The sequence below is a fragment of the Lissotriton vulgaris genome, chromosome 1_1 (assembly GCF_964263255.1).
Source record: "Lissotriton vulgaris chromosome 1_1, aLisVul1.2, whole genome shotgun sequence".
NCBI lineage: Eukaryota > Metazoa > Chordata > Amphibia > Caudata > Salamandridae > Lissotriton > Lissotriton vulgaris.
The window spans coordinates 1,901,818,706-1,901,826,984 of record NC_141685.1 but is presented as its reverse complement, the minus strand read 5'-3'; positions in this window follow the sequence as shown (position 1 = coordinate 1,901,826,984).

Below are 8,279 nucleotides of genomic sequence, written 5' to 3'. Positions count from 1 at the left end.
TAGGCAATTGTAGGGGGCTCAACACATCTCTTAGATTGCTAAAAGGGATCTACCGTCCATAGACTACGAGTAGAAAAAGATCCCCACTGAACAGACAAGACCTAACTTGTGAGAGAGTAAAGTGCTTCCAGATGTCTGTAGAATTCAATATCCTTGTAAGTAAACACCAGGAACTCGTCTTGCACAAACCAATACCAAAGAAAGAGTGTATTCCTTCCTCTTACAAGTTCCAAGGCGATGCCAAGGAACAGTTTCCCTGGTAGAAGTAGTTGAATAGTCCAGACATATACATTTCTGAGCGTTAAAAACTTTCCACAACATGTGCACCATCCGCTGCTATGGAATAATATATTACCTACCTTGCAAATTTGCCTTGCGCTTGAAAGTCTCTCATAAGCCATTTTATAGAAAAGTTCCAACTTGCCAGTAAAAATGTTCCTGGATCACAGCTGCTTTCAGACCTGATGACCTCAGGCCTAATTGAATACCCAAGCCCCCTGCAGAACAAACAACATCTCCTGTATGAGTGGATAGGCTGGAAAAGTAGCACATAGTTTGTACTCTAAAGAAAGCTCTTACTGGGGTTTTTCTCCATTTCACAAACAGATCATTAGCCTAATGGATATTTCTCGAATAGCATTTTTAGGTTTCGCTTGCACAGTGCTTGAGCTGTGCTTATAAAATGTCTTGTATTTAATATATTTCAAAAGGGGGCTCTTTTAAGATCCCAATGCCGAATTTCTGTGTTCATCCACTTTTGTGTGGTACTTTCTTTTTGTATCTTGCCCTAGCTGCACACGTTTATGATACTTTTACTAAAGCTGCTCACAAGGTTTAAGCTCCATTCATTATTAAGATTTAGGGCCCGATGTAGGTAATTCTAATTTACCACTTCTTAAATACCGAATCATACCGATTCGGTATTTAAGAAGTGGTAAATTAGAGGGGGGGAAATGTAGGTAATTCAGAATCGGTAAATACCGAATCGGTAAGATTCGGTATTTACAGATTCTGTAAATACCGAATCGGTATCCCCCATTGATTCCTATGGGCCTTGAAGCCCATAGGAATCAATGTGGAATACCGAATCGGTATTTACCGATTCGGTAAATTCCGATTGTTGCAAGGGTGCAGGGGGTGTCACTTTGACACCCTCTAGCACCCCAATTCCGGACTTGTGTGCCATGTGGCACACAGACATGCCCTAAGGGCATGTCTGTGTGTCACATTGCACAGGTGTGCATGCACAGATGTGCATGCACACCTGTATTCGGTATTTTACCACCCAATAGGATTGGGTGGTAAAATACCGATTCTTAAAGCCCTGTGGCACTCTGACATGTGCCAGCTACATCTGCATTTACAGAATCAGTACTTTACCGAGTCTGTATTTACCGATTCGGTAATTTTACCGAATCGGTAAATACAGAATCGGTAAAATACCGATTCTGTAAATGCATGCCCTACATCTCAAAAACGTAATACCGGTCGGAAACGGCCGAATTCGGCCGTTTCCTACCGGTATTAGGGCACCTACATCGGGCCCAAGATCTCTTTGTACGGAACAGGCAGACAGCCTCTAACAGTATGCTGGAATGCTTGTCGGTAATCTCCAATTAAAAGTATTACGTTTTTTCTTTAGAAGTGCAGGTACTCTCTCTCTGAAAATAAAAAAATGCCAATACTCAGTACCAGCCTATTTAAAGCACTGCTTTAGCCTTAGAACCCGTGTGGCATTTCCTATTCATGTCTCAGTACCTTTCTATGCACTTTGTAGGCATTATTGGATTCATTTTTTCAACTTAATATATTTGGTCATATGATCAAATTCTAAATGTTGTAATAAACATTGCACGTTAAAAATAAAGTTAATATACAAGAACTAGGCTATGTTTTACTACTTAACAGTCAGCCACAGGTGCAGTTACCTTGCAGACAAACAGGTCATGATTTGAATGGTGCAGCAGCTGGAGTATTACCGGGCTCAACAGTTGTCAGAACTACTCTAAATATATAGGGGCAGATTTACAAGCCCCTTACGCCACCAGTGCATCACTTTTTGTGACGTACCTGCAGCGCATTTTGCTGCCTCATTTACAAGGGCAGGAAAAGTTACCCTGCATGACTTTTTCTGTCCTGGTAAATACGGCCCCTTTACCGCAGCACTTTGCATGAAAGGGGGGCGTTCCATGGCTGTGCTGTGGGTGTTTCCATGCAACACACATGGAACCTGATACATTTCCAGATTTACAAGAAATCGTACATGTGGATATGAGTCTGAATGCTACGCCTTCCAAGGGGAGACGTAGGGAGGCGCAACAAGGAGAAATGTATTAATTTCTCCTCGTTTTTTCCTCTTTCTATGCATGCTGCATTCTGCAGCACGCATAGAAAGAGGAAAAAACGAGCTTTGGCCCTGTCAGTGGTGTGTGTTGTCTCTGCTTGTGCTGTGGTGTACAGTCTTGACACCAGGTGTGTTAAGTCTTGGGTGGTAATGAGCATCTGCAACGTTTCTAGGCTATCAGGTTCGGTGGGGAATGTTGGATAGTGTCCATGCATTGCCCTCTTCAGTCTGTAATGTGTGAAGGCAAACATAGGTGTTTTGTTGTGGATAAATGTTAAGTCCTCCAGGTTTACAAACCTTCCCTCTTGAAACAGATCACCCATTCGCACAAGGCCCACTTGCTGTAAGAGGGACATGCCTACTTTTTCACCCGAAAGTGCCTGGTGATAATGTAAGTGCATTGCCGGCGCATATAAAGGTGTCTTATGGGCCAGCTGGCTCAATTTCCCCCAAGCCTTAACGGTCGTGTCAATGGTGTTAATATCTTGAGCATGTAGTGGCTGCCGAGTATGCGAGATGATCGCTGTGAGCGGTATCGGTGCTGCATCCCCCTCCTCTATAGCAGTGTGTGTGAGGTACGGTATGTTGTGGTACCAGTATGCCGCATATTGTGCCTGAGCGCATAGATAATATAGGAGGAAGTCCGGCACCCCGAACCCACCTCTAATGTATGGGAGTGTTAGTGTTTGGAGGTCCACCCGTGCCTGCTTGCCGGCCCAGATAAGTTTTAACACAAGAGATTTTATACGGCGGAAGACTTCTCCGGGCGGTGTGATCGGTATGTTAGTAAAAAGATACAATAGTTTAGGTAGTATGTTCATTTTCACTATCGCTATACGATCCGCTAAGGATAGTGGTAGTTGTATCCAACGGTGTATCTTTTCTTCCAATTTAGAAATGGTTGTTCCATAGTTGGACCGTATAACCACCTCTGGGTCCCTATGGTACAGCACACCCAAATATCGTATCGGCTCTGATTGCCACTCTAATGGGTAGTCAGTTTCCTGAGGAGTTGTCGCGTCTGTTAGAGGAATAATGGAAGATTTGGACCAGTTTATGGCCAACCCTGAATGACCGCCAAACTTGATATACTCGCGCAAAATGTGGTTCAAATGTGTGTTTGGGTCACGGACGTACAGCAGCATATCATCCGCGTACAAAGAGATATGTAATGGTCTGGACGGAAACTGTAATGCCGACGATTTATAATTTTGACGAATGATACAGGCTAGAGGTTCGAGAGCCAAGGCGAACAGTAAAGGTGAAAGCGGGCACCCTTGTCTGGTACCACGTTGTATGTGGAATAGGTCCGATACGTACCCATTGATACGAACCCGTGCGCATGGATTGGTGTAAATTAGGGATACCCACTGGACGAAGCGTTTTGGGAAGCCCATTCTTTGTAAAATAGCAATCAAGTAGGTCCACTCAATAGAATCGAAAGCCTTGGCGGCATCCAGCATTACTGCCACCGCCCGAGTAGATGGTTGGAGGTAGTGTGACAGGGCAAACAGCGATCTGGTATTGTGAGAAGTGGAGCGTGTAGGAATAAAACCGGCCTGATCCGGTAGAACCAGGTTAGTCATCAGTGGCTTCAACCGTATCGCCAATAATTTTGCCAATATTTTGGAGTCAGTGTTTATAAGAGAGAGCGGCCTATAAGAGTCACACGATTCTGAATCTTTGGCAGGTTTAAGTAAAGCGATTATGACCGCTTCACACAATGTGGGGGGTAGTTCTGCTTTGTCAAAAGCTGCGCCGTACATGCCCACCAAGTGGGGGGCAAGGATATCCACATATTGTTTATAAAATTCGTTAGTGTAACCATCGGGACCCGGTGCCTTCCCATTTGGAAGAGTTCCAATCACCTCAGTTACCTCCTCCACCGTGATGGGGGACGCCAAAAATTCCCTCTGCCCATCCGATAGCCAACCTATTGCCACATTTTCCAGATATCGAAAAATCTCATCTTTCCCTGCTACTGGACGTGATCTATATAGATCCTCATACGTGTTCGCAAAGCATTTTAATATTTCCGTGGCGTGTGTGTGTATCGTGCCCCCTTCGGATTTCACGCGAAGTATAGCTGTGTGTCCTTTACCCTCGCATATCTTGGCTGCCAGCACACTGCCTGGCCTGCCCCCTTCCCCATAAGATCTGGCTACATGTTTTTTGTCCAGGTATTTAATTTCGTCTTCTATGAACGTTTGGTGTTCGGAGTGTAAGTTACGTAGCTCACCCAACAGTGTGATATCCTGAGTCGTCTCGTAGGCCGTCTCCAGTTCCCTCATGCGCTTCTCGCAGCGTGTGATTTGCCTGCGTATGTCCTTTAAGATGCCTATCGTGGTGGTCATGCATACACCCCGCAATGTGGCCTTGAATGCCTCCCACAATATACCCGGATCCTCAACAACAGGTTCATTGAATTGGAAGTATTCTTTGATGGCTTTGTGTATGGTATCCGCATAAATCACATCGGTTAGAGCACGAGAATTAAATCGCCAATGGAAAGGAGGTGGGGTATAGTTAGGGATCGTGAGAGTTAGCAATACAGGGTTATGATCCGACAATGACCTTGGCAGGACCTGTAACTCCCGTGTCCACAGTGTGATATTATCTGAACCAAGCCAGTAGTCCAGACGCGACCAGCTGTGGTGTAGTGCCGTAATGTGCGTGGCTCCCGGGGCATCGGGGAATCTGTGTCTCCAAATGTCAGTTAGTGACAAATCGGCTAGCATGTGCAGTAGTTTCGCCCTAGAGTGTTTGTGAGGTTCTGAAGAATGTGCGGATCGATCCACCCCCTCCTCAAGGGTCACATTCCAGTCCCCCCCACATATAATATGCGAATTTGCGAGTGATCTCCGATGACCCCATAGTTCCTGGAAAAATTCAGGTGCCTCCAGGTTTGGGCCATAAACATTCAGAAGTGTCAGTCTATGACCACGTAGGATGCCAGTCACTATCACATATATACCCCCAGGGTCGCTGATGACTTGATGTACTGTGAAATTCAACCCCCTGCGAACCAGTGTAATCACCCCTCTGGAGTACGATGAGTAGGTGGCCATATATGATGACTCGGACCAGCGGCCACCTATGTGTTTGTGTGTGTTGGGCGCGATGTGTGTCTCCTGTAGCATAGCAATATCAATTTCCCATCTATTCAAATAGGCAAACACTTGTCGTATTTTTTTCGGCTGTGTGAAGCCACGAACATTCCACGTGAGGAAATTGACATGTGCTCTTCCAGCGCCTCTAGTTACCCGGGCCATTCAGTAAACCAATGGACTATCTGTGTCAACCAATCACAATCAGAAACAGTGCTAAACATTGTCAACTCAGATGCCGGCATATGCTCCCGATCAGCCCACCGCCCCACATCCCCCATTAAAAAAACATGTAGTAGCTGCTTTGGTCTCATAACATGAACAATGTCCCAACTTTCCCTACCCCTCCCCACTCCAGCGGTTCTCCCCTTCCCCCCGTCCCCACCCACTCCAGCATCCCAATTCTGCCGAAGCCAATGCCCCATTGTAAACAAACCCTAAAAAACAGTTGAATATATATAAACAACTTTGTTGGGGATCACCCTTTCGGAGGTCCGCCTGGGGCACAACTCTACACCCAACTGAATGAGTGCGGACTACTCATACCTTCGCGATTCATACATGTGTATTGAGTCTGTCCCTCCCGGCTCCACCCTCAGACCTCGGTATTCTGGTGAGTGAGCATAGATCACAATAGTAGGTTAATGTACATGAATATCGTAGTAACAGTGCACCACTCTATGTGTGGTGTGGACCCGACGTACCAAATTGAAGGCGCAACACAGTGTTTTATAGGTACGCAATGTGGACTCCCCCATCCATGGCCATCCGCTCAGGAGAGCGACCATGCGCTTAGTCATACTTTCCAGGACACCAGTGTAAGCCTAATGGTACTTGTAGATCACAATTTCAAAACAGAAAGTGGCTCTTATCAGTACTTTGGCAACAGGCTGTGCGTTCCATGGCCACTATCAGTTATTGCCTGGCGCTATGCATAGTCAAAATCGTTAGCGTCTCTTTAGTGAACTTCGAAAGGAGCCTATGGACAAAGCATTCTGCGCCATCATGTCATTCATGCATGCTGAACTTTGATATATGTCTTGATGCAGATTGGCTTACAGCCCCATGTAATTGAGATTTGAAAATCCGGCCAGTGCCAATGCCTGTGAGCAACGAGCCCGTGGATCTGGGACTCCCGTGTCTATGCAAAGAGGTCTCTTGTGAGAATAGTAAAAATGAGTCTTACCATAAATTTGCAGCTTACCACCCTCATTCTTTCTCCGCTTCGTCCGAGTCCGTGTGCCTAGCGTCTCGCGCTTGCTGCTTGTGTTGCTGTACCACCTTCTTAACGAACTCTTGGGCTGCCCTTGGGGTCGGTAACACCACTGCCTTGTCATTCCAAGTCACTCGCAGCCGCGCTGGATATAGCATGGAATATCCTACGTTTAAGTCTCTGAGTTTGGCCTTGACGGACGCGAATTCCTTCCTCGCCTGCTGTACCGCCATGGTGTGGTCCGGGTAGAACTCCAAGGTGTTGCCTTGGTGTGTGATCTTCCCCTTCTCGCGCGCCAGTCGTAGGATGGTGTCTCTGTCGCGATAATTGAGGATCCTTGCAACAATCGGCCTTGGTGTCGCTCCCGGTTTCGGCTTTGGCGCTAAGGACCTATGGGCTCTCTCCACTATGAAAATTTGAGACAGTGCCTCAGTCCCAAATATGTCCCGGCATAGTTGTTCTATGTAGACCTCCATCTTGCCCGTGTTGGTAGATTCCGGCAGGCCTGCTATGCGTACATTATTGCGTCTGGAGCGCGCTTCCAAATCCTCCTCCCTTGCTTTGATGACCTCCAGGACTCGCTCCATCCCGGTACACTTGCTAGTCGTGGCACGTGATTCATCTTCCACTGTCGATATTCTGGATTCGGCGGTGTCCAACCTTTCGCCATGTTTCTCAAGTTTGTCTGACATCCCATCCATCCGACACGTCAGGTTATCTAGTTTCCCGTTGATATCCTGTACATTAGCTTGTATGGACAGCAATATCTTTTCCATATTGGACGTGGGCTCCACAATCGGCGCTTCCTCCCCCTCCGTCACCTGTTCCGTGATTTTTGGCGCCTTCCTGCTCTCAAAGGAGATTTTTTGTTGTTGTTTGTCCGGCTTCCCCATCTCGGATGATCCAGGAGGCCCACTGATCGTTATACGTCTTGTAGTTCTAGTGGTCCTGGCCGCTGCCGCCGTGGTCGTGTCTCTGGTCGTGATCCCGGGGGGCACCCCAGTACAGCAGTCCCCCAGCTTCCTTTGTTGTATGACCTCGCCTCCTATCTAGTAAGAGCCACAGGGGAGGACGCACGAGTGCATGCGTGATTCACTCCCCAATGGTGGGTGCCTGTGTAAGATAGGTCTGTCTGTTCGCCTACTACCCTCGTGCATCCGGTCGCCAGCAGATGGGTCGCGCTGACGCCCTTCACGTTGTGTAATTGCAGGTGAGGACCTGTGACCGCTTAGTGCCTTTGAGACACTAAAACGTTCCTTGCACTAGACCTTCCGTGCTTTTTGGCAATCCTCCTCTGTCTCGGCACAAGTCCTGTTATGCTGCGCTGCCGCGGCTCCCGCCCAGCCAGAAAACGGCGCCTCACGGGAACAGACGAGCAGTAGCTGCCCCCCCCCCGGCGGCGTCGGCGCTCCGCTACCTCCACGCAGTGCTGTGCGGCTCTGGGTACTCACGTGAATCGATGGGCCGCAGTGGGAAGGTGCTGTAACTGCCCGCACTCCCCAGCCCAGCCGGAGCGCCGATGCCCGCCACCGAGTGGTATATGGCACAATCACTCGGGCTCAGGAGCACGCATAGTGGGCCGAAGCCAGCGATGCCCTCAATGTAACGCACAGTG